At 39.7% G+C, this 19,815-nt stretch overlaps 1 protein-coding gene across 4 annotated transcripts in view; it reads right to left on the bottom strand.

The window, feature by feature from the left end:
* The window catches only part of CDK14 (cyclin dependent kinase 14), a 330,859-nt gene that overhangs the window by 4,415 nt on the left and 306,629 nt on the right, over nt 1-19,815 (bottom strand). The window lies entirely within an intron of this gene.

Here is a 19,815-nt window from a genome sequence, read left to right as displayed (position 1 = left end):
ACAGCTCGAGGCATTCACAAGCTCTTCTTGCCCCTTTTCTCATGGAGTCCTTAGTGAACACTTTTGCAGCAATGCTTGGGACTAGTTTAAGAAAAGTTTTCCTTAGCTTTGCTGTCTAAGACTTATTCAAAGGTACCTCGGGGTAAGTCACAAATACTTCTGTAAATGCAATCTGGTTATGGAGCTCCTTGCTACACTGCATGTGAAAACATTCACTTTTAGTTGGGTGTTTTTCTATTAATATACAGAAATAAAACAACTCTCCTTTAACATATAAATTTTATAATTAACATATTTAGTTCTTAAATACACGTCCAAGTAGATTTCTGTGTGAGGTAATAAAGGGAGACTTCTTTTTCTGATGATGCTGAGAAATTCAGAGACTTTCTAACATTCAAAATATATTTGTTTTACAGCATTTTTCAAGACCAAAGATTTAGAACTACAGACCTCTTTTACATTTTAAAATGTTGCAGGAGCAGAGTCAGATATGGAAGAATTTTAGCATTTAAGAGAGAAAGCACTTAAAAATAAATATTGATTGAGCTTAGAACTGTTTTGTACTAGCAGGTCCTGAAACTATTTCAATGAAACTGGATGCAGGTGCCAGTGAATCTAGTCTAGCCCTCATTTCAAAAGCAGGAGAAAAACAAGGCATCAGTTCTGAACTGCAGTTTCAAGCATAAAATTTTAATTGTGGCTTTCATAAAAACAGCCTAACATCTACACAACATCTAACTTTCATAATTTCCAGGGTTCCTGCCGTGCTTCTTGAGAGCTCTTCTTTAAGCACTGGAATACCTGCACTGCATTAACAAAAGCCCTTTCTTAATGATGCACAGCAGCTTCTCAGGCCTTCTTGGAGCTTGGTCTACCACCTCTCAGCTCCTGCTTGGGTTGCTTGTTAATCACGTTTGGAGTTTGTGTGGAGTGTCTGCTCCAAATGACAGCCCCACTCTCCTCTGGGTCTTGGAGTTTGGCCGAAGTCCCAGTAAATTTTGTTTCAGGGAATGCGTTACAGTCGACCCATTTGGTTTACCCTTCCATAAACTTAAAAGGAAAAAGAAAGTTTGGAACATGCAGAAATTCACAAATGCTTAAGTGGTGAAACATTGCTGACAGTATTTCCCCTTCCTTAAAACAAACACTTTTCAGGGATGACCCTGTTAGTGCCCCTTCCTTCTAAAGAATCCCCAAGCTCCTTTTTCAATGTTGAGCTTGTATGTTACCACCCTGCCACCTGCACTACAGCTGTGGAAGCCACATCTGCCCAGCCCCAGAACAGCTGGCCTGATTTAAGGCTAAGCCCAAAGTGCTGGAGTTCTAGCACCTGGCATAAGCAACAGGTATACCAAGGATAGGTGACAAAATGATGCGGATAAAAGACAAAGAAGGTTTTCCAGGAGATACCAAATTAGTCAGATTTGAGAATATGCCCTAATTAAATAATTATATTAATTATACAAAACTTTCCCTTTCTATCAGTGGGCCTCAGAGCAATTTCCCAAGGAGGTCAGCATCACACCTCTTGTGGGGACATGCTAGAATTTTCCAGTGACAATATTACACTTTCTGGCTTCACTTTTGGCACTGCATGCAAAGCTGTTCACGTCTTCTCCAGGGCAGGGTCCGAGCCTATGAGATGATGAATATCTTAATGAGAAGTTTGGCATGTTCAGAATCAAGCCCTGTAACATTACAAGCTTCCTTCGAAATGAAATGGGCAGCTGTCACCATATAACATCGGGAAAAAATCTTAGCATATTGGCAGCCACTGCCAGAGTCAACACAGACCAAGGACAGAATGCAGTGGGCTAAGAAAGGGGAGAGCCACAGTTATAAACATGCACTGAAGATTGCCAAGCTTTCTGCCGAGCCCTGTTTGTTTTCCTGCTCTGGCTCGGGACAAGGCAGCTGTCAGTTCTGTGATCCCAGCTCCACCATCTTCAGCTCTGCCGGGGTCTGACCTGCCATTGCTGCAGCTGGGGCCACTGGTTCCCGGTGAAGCTGACCATCCGTGGGACGGTGAGGTGGGGAGTGCAGCTCTTGCCTTCTCTGACCTTCTGCATATTATGCATGAGAAGTTTTAGACTAGAACAAATAATAAACTCCCTGGAATAAAAGTAATTTTGTGTGGAATTTCCCAAATGGTTCTGGCTGGGGAAAACTAAAAGACCTAGTGAGAGCAGAATCACCAACCAGCTGCCTGTAGTGTCAGATTCGCTGTCTGCCCCAGTCAGGAGCCAGGTGTGCACCAAGGCCTCCCGCTGCCCAGACCAGCACCCTAAAAGCCAGGCTGTTCTGAAGCCGAATCCCTCATTTCGGCTGCTGAGACGGTTCAACTCTGTGAAATCCTTAGGTGGTCCCTGACGCAGAGAACAGGCCCGGTGGTTAAGGCACTCCCTGGGAATAGACACCTCCCCTAATTTGGAGGAAGAGGAGGGTGTCTGTTTTTCCACAGCAGAAAATCCACAACAAAAGAAACATGAAATTTTAGATTGGTGCAAACCAACCTTTTTATTAAAAAAGCATTGTTTTTTCAGCTTGGCTGTGGAACAGAAACATCAGTTGTTCACACAGCTACGATGTGAGGCAGGTCCTGAAGCAGAGGTCTCCGTACAGGGCTGCAGTTCAGTTCCCAGGTGCCTTAGCATTCATGTTTGCAGGTTTTTTAAAGATGTATTTTAAACATCCCCTTGCTTGGAATCTAATGCATTTTCCTGATCATACAAATCAAAGTTCTGCTTGGTGATCTGCCAGATTGTGTTTATGGCCTCTGGTCACAGCTTTGCTTATAAAAGTCTAAATTGTTAAATGCAATATTTACAACTTGTGATTTCCCAAGAGCAAAATAGGGTTCTTTCAGATCTCCTTTAAAATATATATACATATATGTATATACACATATATAAATATATATATATGACTGACTTAAAAATGAACTTGTATTTTTTTCACCACAGGTCCAGTTAGTTTTGATTTTTGTGATGTCTCTACTAAAACTAATAGAAGATTATATGCAAGGTAATGATGTGCTTGAAATACCAAGTGACCAAATCAAGTAACTCAGTTGTATGTTCGTTATCTGGAGAAATCATCAGGTGCATACATGCTGTTTGTCACAGATCCCACATGGGATAAAATAAGGTACTGATCCACCTTAAAAATAGGCAAAGGCTAACTTTACAATGTGGTAACTGTTGATGTAACAGTGATTCTAGTAAAGGATACTAAAACCTGTAATTTAAATACTAATCCTGCTTGCAAGACATGAGGCAGAGAAGGGTGACTAAAGGGCTCTAATGTCCCAAATATTTTTTTTTATTTTTAATTAATAAAAAGAATGTCCTTTCCTTTAAAAATGTCAATCACCAATTCAGTGCTCCTTTTGGCAGCATCAGCATCCTTCTCTAGGTGCTTTTAATTTTTGTATAAATTATAAAATAGGGCAGAGCTGTGCTCCTGCAGCGTCCTTGGCATGCAAAGCACCTTCAGAGTGCAGGCCTATTTACACTGCAGCTGATTTAGCATTATTATAAGAGTGTTCACTCTACGACACCAGATTTTAAAGGAAAATGTGAGCTGACAACCAGGGGTACTGCATTCTCTATGAGATGAAATGTAAGGGTATTTAAGACCATCAACAATATATTCTTTCTGCTTCTCCCTCCACCAGACATGCACACACCATATAGACACTGCTCATCCTCTCTAAAAGAGTATATTATTAACAGGTGATTTTTTTCCCCACACCTTTTTTTCCTATCTTTGTTAGAAAAGTCACTTTAAAAAGGCAACCAAACATTATCAATACTATTTGTACTCAGATGATATCTACATACAACTCGCTGCTATAAATATTAATTAATTGGTTCAGCAATACCCATAATGCAACTTCATTCTGACCTACATGCCCTATGAACTAGATATTTTTTGGATTCCATTTTCTTAAAACCAACTGTCAGCATCATGTGATGGAAGACATGAAAAATGAAAATGAGCGTTCCCGCTGTGCAGGTGAGTGACCTGTGGGAGACAGCTCTGCCAGCCAGGATTTTTACACGTACCATCAGACACAGACCAATTGATTAGATCATCTTATACCCGCCACCAACTAGGCTCAAGAGACTAATTAGAGAGAGTACTGCCTGCGCAGGCACCCCATTGACACCTAATTTGCTCAGCCAAAGCCTTTGGGGAGAATGTATTATCTCTGCAGCTGCACTTCATGCATTTCTGATTTGAGGCATAAGCAAGGAGTACTTCACACTTTTGAGCAAACTGAGTATATAAGCCCTTCAGTGCTAAATACAAGCAGACAAACTAAATCTGGCCAGCCTCCCACAAAGTCTTCTCCCCCTTCAAATATATGTATATATGTATATGCACACATACACACCTTATTTTATATCTGTGACTATAATACATGTGCACAAGCACAAACATACAAATAAGGTGTATGCATGTGCCTGAATGTGTGTGGAATGCGTGAGTACATACAAAGTCATTTTTAAAAATTAATGCTTTAAAATGTGGAATTGTTGCACGGTTAAAGTGCTCTCTTTCTCAAGGAAGTTTTTTTTTTCCTTGAGACATAAAAGAAATGCAATTGTTCTAATATATGAAAAATAAATGATCTGCACTACTGTTAGCTCAAGCTCCGTATTACTCCATGGACAAGGCTCAGTAGACGGCTGTCTAAAGTTTCTCTACATATCTTCAGAGGTATTATACAGCCTACCTCAGTTGAAAGCATTTCTTTTATGGACTATACCTTGTTTGTGGTTTCCTCAGAAACACTGTTCAGTAGGCTATATATAAAATTACTAAAATTGCTTTCTGCTGCGCTTTAGTTTTATCTAGTTACCCATGCCCCAAAATACACGAGAGAGGCAGGACTTAAGGCTGTGATTAAAAATTTATTAAAAAAAATTGACACTAGAAAAGCTATGATTTTTTCCAAACTGAGCAGGGTTTGAGAAAAACATTTTTGGGATATGCTTATATGTGATTCTTGAGCTCAAGCACTTTGTAACACACAGAAAAATGGTGAATTCGCATCACTTCTAAAATAGAACTGAAACAAAATTTCTTCTCTATGATGTGCCTCTACACCAACTTTCAGGAGTTTATTAAAATTGAATTATTAAATCAATTTAATGGCAGCCTGCACCAGAGCCTGTGTTGTCATGGTCAGTTTAGAGTGTTAACTCAGCATTTTGCACTGCCATAACACGCATTTTAAAAGCTGTAACTAAATGGTGCAAGTTACCTGTGCTTGTAGCCTCTTTTACCAAATACCCTCTGAATGTGACTTCCAGTCTTTTTCATAGGATGGATCACAACTTTAAGAAATCCTCCCCTTCCTCCCCTCCTACAGGCCACATCTTTTCCAATTCAGTTTACATTTCTTTAGCAAAATTTTATTTAATTCAATGTTTAAATGAGAACTCTGGATTAGCTTGGTAACTGCTGGCTGCTACTCATTCACAGAACACAGCACTGTATGGGATACCTTCACATTTTAATAGTAACTACTATCAGTCATTAAAAGTAAAGTGTATTTGACAAATAAGTAACAAAACATTTACTGATTATTTTTTTCCTGCTCTATTCTGCTGTGTCTTAGTAACTGGGTTTGTCTTCTTAGGCACACTGGACCTTCCAGACTCTAGCTTTGATGATGAATATTGCTGCATATTCTTCTCCGCAAGTCTAACGCATGACTCGTAATATAGATTATATACAAGCATGTTACTGTTTTCAGAATTCCTCCTCCTGCAAAGACTTTTTTTTGCAAGAGGACTTTGCCTCTGCGCAGAGCCCCTGCCTCCAAACAAAGCAGTCTGCGCACGGGGAGGTGCCGCAGGGCCAGGGGCTGCTTTTGGGGTGGGCAGGGGGCAACGACCCTAGAAGAAGCAAGTGCTAGGCAAGGACTGTAAACAAGTCAGGAAATAAATCATCAGCATAGTAACACAAACTTATGAACAAAACAATTTTATGAGTGCACATACATTAAAGAAAATTACATAACCCTATCAAAAGCGAGAGGTCCACGACGCAGCGGATACGGGCCTGGGAATTGCGACACCAAGGTTTTGCGTCTGCTACTGAACATTACCTTAGGCAATCCCTCTGTCAGCTCTGCCTTGTTTGGGTTACACTTCAGCCGCGGAGTTTAGACTGCCTAGCAAAAAGGGTGCCCAATTTTAGCTGGAGCCCCCAACAGTTCAAGGTACATAAACACACTTAAAATTTAACAAAAATGCCATATTAAAACAGTTGCAAACTTTGGAGCTCATTGAAACCCTTACTTGGACTGTGAGTTTTTCAAATTGGGCCTTTATGTGTAAAAACAGTGCAAACAGCGCAACAGTCGTCACCTGGAATGCGATGACCCGGCGCCTGACAGCCCGCCCGACGTGGGAGGTTGGCCCGGCAGAGCGTAGCCTTACCCTGCAATCACACACTAGCTGCTAAGTAGCATATATGCATATCAATAATCGCAAACCAACCGTGCACACTTTGCACACAGCTCTCCCCCAAATATTACAGTTAATTCCTTTATAGCAGATCTTGCCAGGAAAAAAGGACTGCAAGTCCTGATCCTCACTGTAATATTTTATTAACTGTATTAATTCCGATGACATTTGATAACACGATTGGCTTCACCGTTGATTTGTAGTTGTACCTTTAACTTTTGAGTGGCTGTGGTAACTTCCAAATTAGTTTTCTCTGAGTCTTTCAGCAAAAATTCTTTACTACCCTAGCTGCCCACAGCTGAATTTTTTTCTTTGAGCTGAGAACAAAGTCCACAAAGCCTTTTTCAATTACCATTTGAATAGGGCTTCACATGAAAAATGGCCAGGACTGAATCTACTACGTCTTCTAGTTTTTGAGAATAAAGCACAGCCCTCTGTGAGCGAGCTCTGGGAAAACGAATACTTCAGACGAAGATACTGCAAAAATAGCAGCATTACTGAGCTCAATATAGTTTGTAAGCAAAGCCATAGAAACCTTATTACAAACAAAAAGGAAAGCTGTGGATTTTGGTACACATCAAAGCTAGAGAAATATTAGTGCTACTTATTTGCAAGAATATACTTCTCAGACCTGACAAACAGCCAAATCCTTACAACTTCTTGCACCTTCCTGTTTGTTTTTCCTTTTCCAAATGTGAGCTGCAGGGTTCCAGTATGTTATTTACATTTTTAATGGCTTAAAGATTTGTCTTGTCTCAAATTAAATGCTATAAGGGTATAAATTTTCACTCACGATTGTATCAGTAGTAAAACTGAGGGATGTAACTCAAAAGATTTTCTAGATTCCAGTATGCAAGAAACCCAAATGAGCCTCAATCCCACCCTTTTTTTTTTTGTGTGTGTGAGACCATCTTGACGTATCTAAAATGTTTTGTTTCTTGCCCTGATACTAACAAAAAAGGCTTGCCAAAGAAAAACTGATTAAATGTGAACTGGAGGCATGCTGTCTCCCTGGATCTATAATGAGAGAGCCTAAACTTACAATTTTTGCCAGTGTTTCACACAATGGCATCCTTATCTCAGCTGTAGCATCAGCGTTCTGAAGTAAAACAGATGAACAAATGCTATGCCTGAACAAAATCTGCATGTAGCTTAATTAAAATATTTCCAAGAAAAACAAACAAAAAAGATCTATCAGTTTCGGTTGCATATAACAGAATTCAGAATAGGAAATATCTGTTGGAACACAATATACAGCCATTAATATTTTGGTTAATGGGTTTGTTACTGGTTTGAACCCCTCGTTGGAGAAAACGAGCACCAGGAAGAGTTGGTGAGAGATTCCTCATTGCACTCTCTTGCTAAAGAGAATGGGCCAAAGGGGCTGGAGAAGTCCAAGAAACAGGGTGCAAGTCAGCTGAGCTGTGGTACCCTTCCACTGCACCTTCTCCTCATGGCAAAGCAGCTTAAGAAATTTCCACTGCCCGCAAACCTCACACTCAGTCATTACTACTGCTACCCAGCAACTTGTGCCCCCACCATTTGTCCTGCTAAAACTGTCCGTGGGATTCAGTGATCTGAAAGCATATGAAGAGGGATTATTTTTAACCTAGAACCTTTCAGTGATCCAGCTCATAGCAAACTTATAAAGAGTTGCACCAGCACAACTAGAGGGATTGCAAACTGGTGGGAGAGCAAGAAGGAATCACCTAGGTAGAGTTAAGCAGAAATTTATCATGCTGTTATTGCCTGCAAAGACAAAATCGTGGAATTTCATCCTTATTTTTCATGAACAGCCCCCCCAGTGCATTACTCATAGCAAAGCTTCACTTTGTGAAGTCTGAAGCCACTTCCCAACTCACAAATGGCTAATTATTTTCAGGTATCCAGAAACACAGTGAAATCTGCCTTAGCTGGCCACTTAAGGGGGCAGACAGAAGTTGTCGCATAATGATCTACTAATTAAAAGGAAGAAAACTATACTCAAGAGATCGGGGAACACCCTTAAGATTGCCTAATAAGGATAATCTCCTGTACATGTTTCAAGGAAGCAACAAACACGAGATGGCTGAGAGTCCATGCTTCTGACTGAACGTTTTTTGGATTTGTTTGGTTGGTTTTTGTTTTTAGCAATATACTTCTGGCCTGCCAACAGATCCAAGGAGATGTTTAACAGATTGTGAAGCTTCGAGATATATTTAACCAGAGTTCAGAGACTTTAGAAGGGACAGAAAAGCTTCAGATTCCTTATAGCCCAATATCTAGCTTTGAATGAAGAATGTAAGCCCAGAGTTCAGGGAGACCAGACTGACTATGACCCAATCCAAACACCAGGAATGAAACTCAGTGCCAGTCTCATGACTGATGGCTCCTATTACTTAATAAGGCTATTTGTCAACTCTAACATCAGTATACTTCTTCTATCTGAATCGCAACAGCTAACCAACTCAAATGCCAGATGTGATGACGGCCATGACCATTTCCATCATCTCCCCTGCTCCAACACATCATGAAATACATAAGTTCAGAGACTCATTCCTGGTTTTCCCTTTGATTCTGAGGTGTATTTTTTCCGTACATTTTGTAAAGTGCTGTGTACACAGGCAGTGCTAAACTAGATACACAGCTGATCAAACCCTGTGCAAATGCAGATGCACATAAGGGGCAGCCCTTTGATTCCTGGGAAGTTACCAGCACAGCCCACAGAGCTGCCAGGATTGTATCTTGCTGCAGCAAAGTCAGCTGGAGAAAATGACCTATGATGTCCTAAATGGCTGCCAGATGACTCATTAGCATCCACCTCCTCCAGAAAATTAAGGGCTATTTCATGCAAAGATAGGTACTTAAAAAAAAAAAAAATAGGGCATTCTGTATACATGTGATGTTTATATTAACCAAGTTGCTTCTTGAAAGTAAGTGCTCCTGGAACAAATTTAAGGCTTTTAGTATAATCAGTGTGGAGCTACAGGATAGTCTTGGGATTGGTGTGGACAATATTGCTACTTGACTTAAAGAAACAAAGACGCCTCTGAACTTAAGGACACCTCTTAAAGGGATCCACAATACTATAAACTACCTTAGTTCCCATAGATGTAAATCCTAAACATTAAGAGAACAGTACAAATGTATTTATCATTACCAAAATCATTATAGGAGTCTGAAAGCATCTACAGGCAATTTGGGGTGAAGTTATGTTTGTTAGTTCTTCTCTGGAGAGGACAAAATGAATCACTTCTGGGTTTTTTGTGTGTCTTTTCCCTAGAGTTTCTTTCTGAAAAGAAGAGAGTACTTTTCAAACCAGCAGGGAATTCTTAATTAATCTGGAATGCAGAGTTATGACAGCCTTTGTTTTAGCTTGACAGAGCAGACATCATTACAATTGCATTCTGGAGAGCAAAGATCCTTCTAGTTGAAAGCTGCTATTTGTAAGAACCATCTGGTTATATGTTCTATTTGCTGCTGCGGCTTTTCAGAGCCTGAGCATCATGCCAAAGCGGTCATGTCAATTAAGAGAAATTCTTTAGGACAGCACTGCAACCCTTAAGCATACATAAAATTAGACAGAATGTAGACCTCACATGCTGAGTCACAAGGATCTTTCCCACAATTATGGTATATTAAATTAATGGCAAGCTTAAGTAATAGACATATTTAAATTTTGGAATATATTTCCAAATACCATTATGTCCAAAGCTCTTGGGCTATATTGTTCACCCACACCATGAATGCCATACAGTGGTATTGAGAGAGAGGTCAGGAAGTCTTTTGGGTTGACCTTTTCAAGCTGGGATTGTTTCCCAACACAACAGTTCTGGAAGACCAGAATGGGGCAGGGGAGAAAAAGCCCATTTCAGGAAATGCAATGATGTCTGTATGCAATGCTGCTTGCCTCCATGCTGATTCCCTATAGGCTCTGCTGGTACTTAGCCCCATACAGCCGTTCAGTCCTTTCACCTATACAACTCTCACTTAGGATTCTTGCTGAAAATGTGTGACATAAGAAATGGTTACTGGCAGCTTCAGGCTAGCTGCATTTTTCCCTGCCAGTCCTAAAAAAAACATATGGAGCTCTGACACAGAAGTATTTCCACAGTGCAAACTCTGTGGCAATTAAATGGAAAAAATGTTTCAGAATTGGCACCTCTACAGAACATCAATAGAGCAATGAGGATATCCTATCTAGTGTATAAAAAAAAATCACAAAGGAGCTCAGTGATTTTTTTTCTCAGAGTTCCCACTGTGTCTGAGGTAAGACCTTTTCCATGTGTATGGCTAAGCTATTCAAATATAATGTGTGATTTGGGAAACCCTACATGAGGTAATTCTCATGAACACAACTTTCAAAAACCTCAGACCATCTTTAAAGTCAGGCTTCCTTCAGATTTTATAGAGTCTTTTCTCACACTACTGTTTTGTTTTTTTGAAAGACTTCTAGGTTTTTAACACATGCGGTCTCATGCACTTGAGAAGTTCCATACATGAGGCAAAAATAGTAGATGTCACATCAGGTGTGACACACCGTGCATTTTGTTGGTATGCAAGAACAGGTAGCGTGGTCAGATAGAGTACTAAAGGCTTTGCTTTTAGTGCCATAGCATCGGTTTTCTTGTAACTGCAAGAAATATTTAATCTTTTTCTGAAGCTCTATTATATAATAAATGTAAGGTTTTGCATAGCTCATTTAAATAGTTTAAATGACACAAGGTTAAGAACAGGAAAGCCTTTCACCAAAGGTGGTTAGTTCTTTTCAAAGATTTCATATTATTTGAAGCTTACTTTCAGTGCATTCTTTTACATTGGCTGCTTCCCAAGTGGGTATAAGTTAATTAAATACGATTTTGACCCTTTAACCTTCGCTATAAACTGCATCTTTACCTAACTCTATTTAAATAAATCAGATTAAAAAAAAAACATGTAGCAGAATATGTATTTTCACAGCTGTGGAAAAAACAAACATGTCTATTAAGCCCATTTGTAAGTACTTAGTAGTCAAAGCAACAGCCAGGACTCATGGATGATTTTAATTAAAATAAATCTGGGTGGGCACATACATTCATTTATGATGGATTTTTCTCAAATTGAAACTTCTCTAGCATTCCTGAACAGCGCTGCACTATAGTAAGTCCTCATTTGTTCATGGCAACTGAAGTTCAATCCACCTGATTAGCTTGTACTTGTTTTATGAGTCATGTAAAGCGTAGCTAGTCTCTATGAAAAATATCAAAGGTATGAGGCTGAAAACTGCCATAGGAAAGAAGAGAAAGAAAGGGAAGAACAGATGGGCAGATAATAATGATACAGAACAAAACCCAGGATTTTTGTGATACATGCACTCTGGGTCTAATTCTCAAAAGAAGGTGAAATAGATGCACCAGAGGAACATTATGTTTGTCTCTAAAAACAGTATGCTTTTACGTATACAATTATCCCTTTTCAGCTTAAAATACACGTTTTCGAATATAAACATGACCTATTATCTGAGATTAATAGATTCATCTAAAAAACTATGGTTTTCTCCTAATTTAATCTAGAAATGCAGTATAATTTAGGTATGAAAGATTATAACTATTATACATGAATAAAACAATAACTAGCTCACTTACAAAGCATGAACAAAGAAAAAAGCTAGCTCTTTGTGCATAAGTGATGTGTTTGGGTCTTGGCATATGCAGTGACAAAGAAACGACCAACAGAGCTTGAGAACGGATCACATCTCTCACCCCCAGCAGGAGCTTCATCAAGTGAGTACGTCATACAAGGAAAACCTTCCAACATGTAACCCTTTGCTTTGCCATATTAACAGTGATACTATTTAGCTATCTTCCTGGTGAATTATATTCCAATTTTGTAGCCATTTGGTGAGAAACACACACATTCAAGAGTGCTAGATTTTGGGATGTGGTTGATTATTTGATTGGGACATATTTGCCTATTTCCTGACACTTATCTGAACCTGTTCCCGCTGAAGTAAAAGCAGGAAGAGGACAACAAGAGCCATTTCAAGTGTAAGATAACCCTCGCCCCTGTTTGAACCAAGAGAGATGCATAAAAGCAGGGATGTATGTAAACCTGCACACCAAGTCAGAGCTTCTGAAGCCCAACTGATCTCTTCATTACAAGTGCCTTGCTTTTTTTACGGCATCACGCATCATGTCTTGTTCACCTTGTCAAACTACATGAGACCAGGACTGTTAGTGCACATAGGTTCTGATAACAAAGATTAATAAGAAGAAACTCCTCTATTTTTCATATCACACACAAGTGGATCACATGCTCGCACCAGTAAGGCATCTCTGCCCCACTTCACTGTCCCCAAAACAAAGGTTTCTAAAGGAAGGTCTGGAAGCAGAGTGTGCCCAAAGGAGAAAAAAAAAAGTGATCAAAAAAAGGCACTGGAAATTCTGGAAGTTATAATAAATAGTTTAAAAGAATGTCAACAGCCTGTAACTCTCACTCATCAGAGTATTTTTATCCATTCAAGTAAAGCTTACAATAACAGTACTGTAAACTCAAAGAGATACATACTTCGTGCTTTGACAAGACTTTGTATAGAGTTATTTTAATTATTTTCCTTACATAGCAAGTGGAGGATGAAAAAGAGATTTTTGAAATAAGAAATGTTATTGTTAAGTCACTAATCGTACCTAAGGGACTTAGGGGCAGTCTGGTTTCTGAAATGTCTTTGAGCTTATTTTACAAAATTGACTAAGTTGGTGGTATCCCTTTCACATGGATTTTAATGCAAGAACGGGCTTCATACAGAAGTAAAATAGATACTACTGGACACTGAAATCATATCCTGGAAAATTTTAAAACACTAATATTTGAAACAGGGCATTTTTATTAATTCAAAGAAGCTAATTTTTCATTTGTCAGTGTCTGTTTACGAGGTGATTAAGTTTACAGTTGACACATAACATACGTGCTATGCTATTTATTTTTAGAACATAAAACATATATCCCCACTGTTTTGAGAAACTGCTGACCCTTAAGAGTCAACGTAAGGGCTTGCTTGTTCTCCTTTGATTTGGGAGGCCCCACAAAAGAGAGGGCTATGAGCTTCCCTGTTTTGCTTCTTGACATTCAACACGCTGACGGCTTGGGACCAAACAGAGTAGCTGGGGGCAAGCTGGGTATCAACACGTAGGCAGAGGCGCCTGAGGCCACCTTGGAAAAAAAGCAGAGGAGACCCGACAGGCGCCCAGCACAGCAGGCGAGACCAGAAGGGCAGTCTGCAGGAGAAGCCAAGCAACAACACGCTTCCAAACTCCTAGGCATCATGGCAGACGCTGCTGTAATATGGAAATAGATTCCTACCCTCAAGGGCCATATGTCATCACAGCAAGCTAACCGAGGCTGCCTGCTAAAACGGGCCATCTCGCATTACTTTGGCAGAGTAACTGCCAACACCGAGCTTGTTTTCCACTAGTGCCACCCACTCTGCTACTCCAGTTCTGCTTCCTGATTTGCTCTTAAATAATAATGAATGAAGCAAATGCGAGGGGAAAATGTTCCTGGCAGTCAATCCAGCATGCAAGTGCGCTTCACATACCTTGTGCAAACTAGCTCTAAATTGAATGTCAAGTGATTAACAGCGGTTAAACTAGAAAGCCAGGATTTGCCATGGTCTGAGTCACTCCATCTTTGACCGTGGCATGCAGGCAAACAGAACAGACGTAAGGATAACACATTGGAAGCAAAAGCAGCAACTTTCTTAACATTTAACTCTGTTAGGGAGAGGGCTGAATTCCTCCTCTTCCCATCCTCTCACATAGCAGGTGGGGGTTTTTTTTGTTGATTTTTTTTTTGGGGGGGGGCAGGGAGGCGGTAAGCACCAGAGCAATGTTAAAAATACCATTCAAGTCAAACACCCCATAATCAGGACAGGCACTACTGAGCCTAATCCTATGATACAGTCCTTCTTGATGAGGACTGGGCAAACCGCCTGAAGCATCAGGTAGGGGAACAGGAACACAACGGACGGAAAAGAGGCAGAAAGCGACACAGGGATGCGGAGGGCATGAGCGTACAGCCAAGGGGTTACACTCCTTTTCAGCAACTGCGATAGATCCCATTATGCCTGGGTCACACAACAGTATTTCCTGTCCAACGAACAGCAGGTAAGCTTGTCTGCACAGCACACTGCGTTTTCTCTGGTGTCAGCTTGACACAGGAGATAATCACCTCCTACTGCTGCCTACTGGCCTCATACTGCGGGCTGCCAGGTATGAATCCCACCGACAGCAATCCCAATGAAGGTGAAAGAAGGGATCGATATGTTTCCATACACGGAAACTTTCTTCTTTGCTTTTTCAGTTTCTGGAAATTTAGGAAATGACAACTGTTAAAGAAGCTAAAAAATGCTCATGCAATCTTAATTCTATGCCTTCTACATCTGTGTTACGATCTTTAATACATGGTCATGTCTTCCCCCCGCACAAGACCTTTGCCACATTCACTGGCCAGAACATATGCTACTTTTGAAAGACAAAGAGTTCCACTGAAAATAAGAATCCTGCCTCATTTATTGTGGAAGTTGGAAGGCCTCAAGTAAGTGGAGCAGTACACTACAGAAAGTGTTTCAGTGGCTGAATGCCTAGAAAGCTGCATTCAAGTCCTGCTTCTGCCAGAGCTCCTATGTGATGCTAGGAAAGTTATATAAACCTATTTAATTTTTTCTAACAGGAATTCATTTGGCGTTTCTCATTTTCTGCATAATCCAAGATGGTTCCTGGCTTGGGTTGCTGATACGCTGAGCATTCACTGCTGCAACTGAGGTCAATGCAAAATGAAATCCAATCTGAACATATTAAGCACTAAAAGATGCTAGGAGCTCTGAGAAATCAGCCAGGAAAAATTGATTTATTTTTAACAATTGTCATTTTAATACCTGCGCCTCAGCTCCTAGTGTGTAAAATAGACACCTCTGCACCATAGCAGCTTGGAGCAGTACCGTGAAGGGGACTTCACAATGCTGGTAAGGAACTAAGATACAAAGCGCCACAAAAAAGCCTCCATGAAAGCTAATGATTCTGTGTTTGGTGCAGGCTATGGATACTATAGCTATAATGCATAGGATCAAACACTGAATGATGAAGATAAAAATAAATGTTAACTCTCCATCTGTGATCACAGTCCATTATCCTGTACAAAAAGCCAGTTGAGGTCCATGGGAAACAATGATATATGATCCTGCAAATGAAGATTGTAGATGAGTACATAAACCATGGGTGGAGGAAATTAAATCTCCAACCTTAATTTTTGCACTTCCTAACTACTATTGAATTTGCCACTTTAATAAAGTTCTTTGAAACAGATTTTTTTTTTTTTGGAGAAGAAAGTATTGCTGAGAACTAATGGATTGCTTATCTTTGCAGTTAGGCACAAACGGGATGAAGAGATTCATAATACAAAACATAAGCCTGGCTCAAACTTTCTATCAGCTTCTGCTTCTTTCAACGGAGATGTTGTGTGTGGTTTGATGTTGCAAGACCATAGTAACTTAATTCAAGAAAGCAATCTTTGATAATACAGGACAACATATATTCCATTCTGCAAACCTTATGATCTCTGTTTTTCGATCTAATGTAGTGATTTCAGTATATGCCTTCTAAAAACTGAAAGAATTTTATACAGGCATCTGTACTGGCCTGTTCTTTGTACTAATTAAATTAGTTTCCTGTTGAGAAAGTAAAATATTGGCAGCCAGGAACAGTTGGGGAGACTGCTCAGAGGCTTAAGCACTGAACCATGAACTTTTCTGTTTACTACAATATTAAACAAGTAGACACTCTTGCTGACATTATGGGGAATGAAAAGGCATTCTGTTAAGATATTTGTTTCATTACTGTTCATGAACTACTGATCTTCTTAACCAGAGATTTTTGAAGATATATAAAGTATTTCATTTGATCCAGTTAACTAAATAAACGTATTATTTGGTTTAAAAATACATATGTCAAAGTTAAAGCTGAATTTGAACCTCAAATCCAAAGGGTCAAACTCAGGAGGGAGATGTAAGTCAAACAACTTCACAATAACACAGTCTAATCTAGGGCTCCTTCCCTCCACTCTAACAAGCAGAAAGAGTCAAATTCCTACATTGTACAGATCTTCGGCACAAGCACCTCCCAAGTGGTGTTGACACCTTGAAGGACTGGGGCAAGAGACATCTTGCCTCTGATCCTCCATTCCAGAGCCTTTCAGCAACTGCTGGATGGTCTGCCATATGTATGAATAAGGCACGACAACAAAGCAGCACATGCAGCATATGAATTGGAGGTCTACGTATCCCCCCTTAGTTCAATTTCATTTCACCTAATGTAAGAAGCTCTTACATTACAGCTCTTACGATATTTAAGAGCTCTTACAATCTTATAAATTATTTACATTAAAATATACACATTTACGACACTATGTATACACCGAGACTTTGGGTGCGTATATTTAGCTCAAAGCTAATCTCGGAGTAAAAGCCCTTTCTGAAAATAGAGATTTATAAAAAGAAACACTGATAAACCTTTAGCTATAGGGACTCTAGTGGTCACTGCAAAAACAGCAATGCAACACAAAACCTGTGTGATTTTGTGGATCACCCCATAAATCTTCCTTTGTCCCATGGGTTCAACTTCTCAGCCAAGAAAAACAACATTCTTCATAAAATTAATGAAAACAAGCTGCTCTTTGCCTACAGAAAAAGATTTTTCTTAATTACATTTTTTGCTTTGAATCATACATCCTGTAGTTTGATTAAATCCTCTTAGAAGTCAACTGAAAATTAGAGCTTTGCAGCATGAACCTCAAAGGTGGTGTTTACTTGGAGAATATAAACCCACTGTGCCTTTGGAAGCTGATATTTAAAGCAAGCATAAGAGCAGTATGCAAGACAGTTTTTATTATTTTTATTATGTCACCGCATAAATTTATTTTCAGGGCTTAAAGTTTTCAGAGAAATATGATCTGGCCAATGTATTTACTAGAAATAGATGGACTGTATAAATGAATGTAGATAAAGCAAGAATACTGGAATTCTGGTTAATCCCTTGGGGCAGTAAATCAGGATTTCTAAAGCACTTAATGCAAAATATCTGCATCAAGGGGTTAAACATATAAAATACGAAAAGTCAAAGGCAAGAACCAGATTAAAAGGTTACATGGAGACTGTGCTGAAAAAAATGGAGCCTGCTGCTAAATAGATATCCAACAGACATTTATTTAGGCTCACTGGCTGCAGCAGCCGCTGGCATACTCTAAGTGAACTCATACAACAAACAAAAATCAAATTCTAGTGATGGTCTTTGATCACTGTTAGTACCAAAGCAGAAAATTTCCTCACGAAAACCTACACAGGCACGATAAAGCTAACGCAACTAATTGTCTCCGCTGAAAAATAAAAATGCCAGTTGTCTGCACCCTGCCTGCACCTTTGAAGCCTCAGTGGCTGAGATGAGCCCCACAACCTTCCTGGCAGACTCAGGCCCATTCCCGGCAAAGTAAGCAGATGGTGAAAAAACATCGCTCCCTAAATGAACCAGTTCCAATTCACCTGAAAATTTTCCTCCGCTCAAGAGTGAAACTGGGCCAAAGAATTAAGCCTTTATCAGGCCTAAATCATACCCTGTATCGCCCGCTCTCCCTGTTCCTCCCAGCACTGCAGTGCAACGAACAACTCTGCTGACTCCAGTGCCACTGTCCCCATGCATGCCCCAAAGGATCGTGCTCACGCAACTGTCAGACTCTGCCTTCCATGTCTCACCAAAGTTTCTGCCCATGCAAAATGTTATCGCCGCTGAACTGCTTACACTCTGGGGTTTATTTTTCACTCAACAAAAATGCAGTCTGAAGAACAACGTTCTTACGCTCTGGTCCTGAAGCTCTCATCCAAAAATCTTGTCTGTATGTACTCCTAAAGAAGATCTACTTAAAAAAAAAAAAGAAAAGCCAAAAGAAGGAGCCACCCTGACCAACAAAGAAAGAAAATAAATATACCTCATACAAAGAGCATGTTTCCTTAGAGTCTGTTCAGCAGCTCTATTCCTAACCTGACTGCAACCACTACCTGGCACCAGTGTGAGGTCCAAAGCTTAGAGGTGTATTTTGATGTAAATTGTAAGGCAACGAGACATACCTTCATTCCTACCTTCACTCCTGTGTTTATGCATGTGTATAGACAAAACTGAACTTCATTTTTGCACTACCATACGAACTCGGCAGCTCTGACCCTTTAAGGGACTCCACGCAAAGAGACCTTGTACCCACACAGAGCTTGTTTGAAGTCAGTGTGGTTTTCCCAGTGGGAGACAGGAAAAGACAGGAATTACTGAGTTAGTTAAATTCACGCATTATTATTTTCAACATAAATTAAACACTTGGAGCTAAAGCAATAAATACCAAAATCCTACTATACATTGATAGCTTTTAGATCTTCGGGAAGGCAAGTGACCTTGATCCTGCCTCTGTGGTTCTAAGTTTAAAAGTTTTAAATTTTAAAGGAAATTTAGGCCAGATTGAGAGAAGAATTGTTCTTCACACTGACACTCCCAGACACTCCTTTTGCCTCAGTAGGTCTTAATCACATTCTTAAAGCTAAATATTTGTGCAGCTACATTCCTAAATTGGTGTTTGTATGAAGAGGAAATGAAAAGAGACTTTTCTTTGTATGACAAATTACACTGCTCATTGCTTTTGTTCAGCAAGGTCAAATCAAATACTAGTTCACAAATCAAGGGACACCATCAAGCCCCTATGAAGAGCTCAGGTCTTGCACACATTTTTTTCTGCTTGTCACAAGGCTGATAGCATCTAGTAAAACCCTGAACATGGGTAATATGCATTTGTTGAACCTTTTTACCTAAAACTGATCATATAAAAAGTTGGTTCCACATACCGAAGTTCCCTTCCTTTTCCCACCTCTTTTTCTGCTTTTCATTTAAAGATACATATCTATATTACACTCAACATACAGTAATTCAAATGAACATTAAAATGAACTTTTACTTCATCTCTTGACAGCTTTGTGACCTTGAAAATGGATTTTAACAAGCTCTTAAAGTGTGGAGTACCCATATCACCTAGATATTGGCAAACGTTAACCAACTGACCATGCTTTAGCACACTTTCTCGTTTGTTATTTGGCCTCTGATTATGACTCCTGTATAGAAAGGAACTACCAAAAAGTGCCCAAGAAATGGTTAATAGTATCAAAGTTACTATTTCAAGGTACCATATTGATAGAATTAGCTAACACAGCGAAAATGTGTGAACTGTGAATTGTGCTCATTATGCAAAAATTTTATTTGTAAGAAGTGGCTACTATAATTATTGTACAGATATC

The sequence above is a fragment of the Dromaius novaehollandiae genome, chromosome 2, assembly GCF_036370855.1.
Source record: "Dromaius novaehollandiae isolate bDroNov1 chromosome 2, bDroNov1.hap1, whole genome shotgun sequence".
In the NCBI taxonomy this organism is placed as follows: Eukaryota; Metazoa; Chordata; class Aves; order Casuariiformes; family Dromaiidae; genus Dromaius; species Dromaius novaehollandiae.
This window is presented reverse-complemented; position numbering and strand designations above follow the sequence as displayed.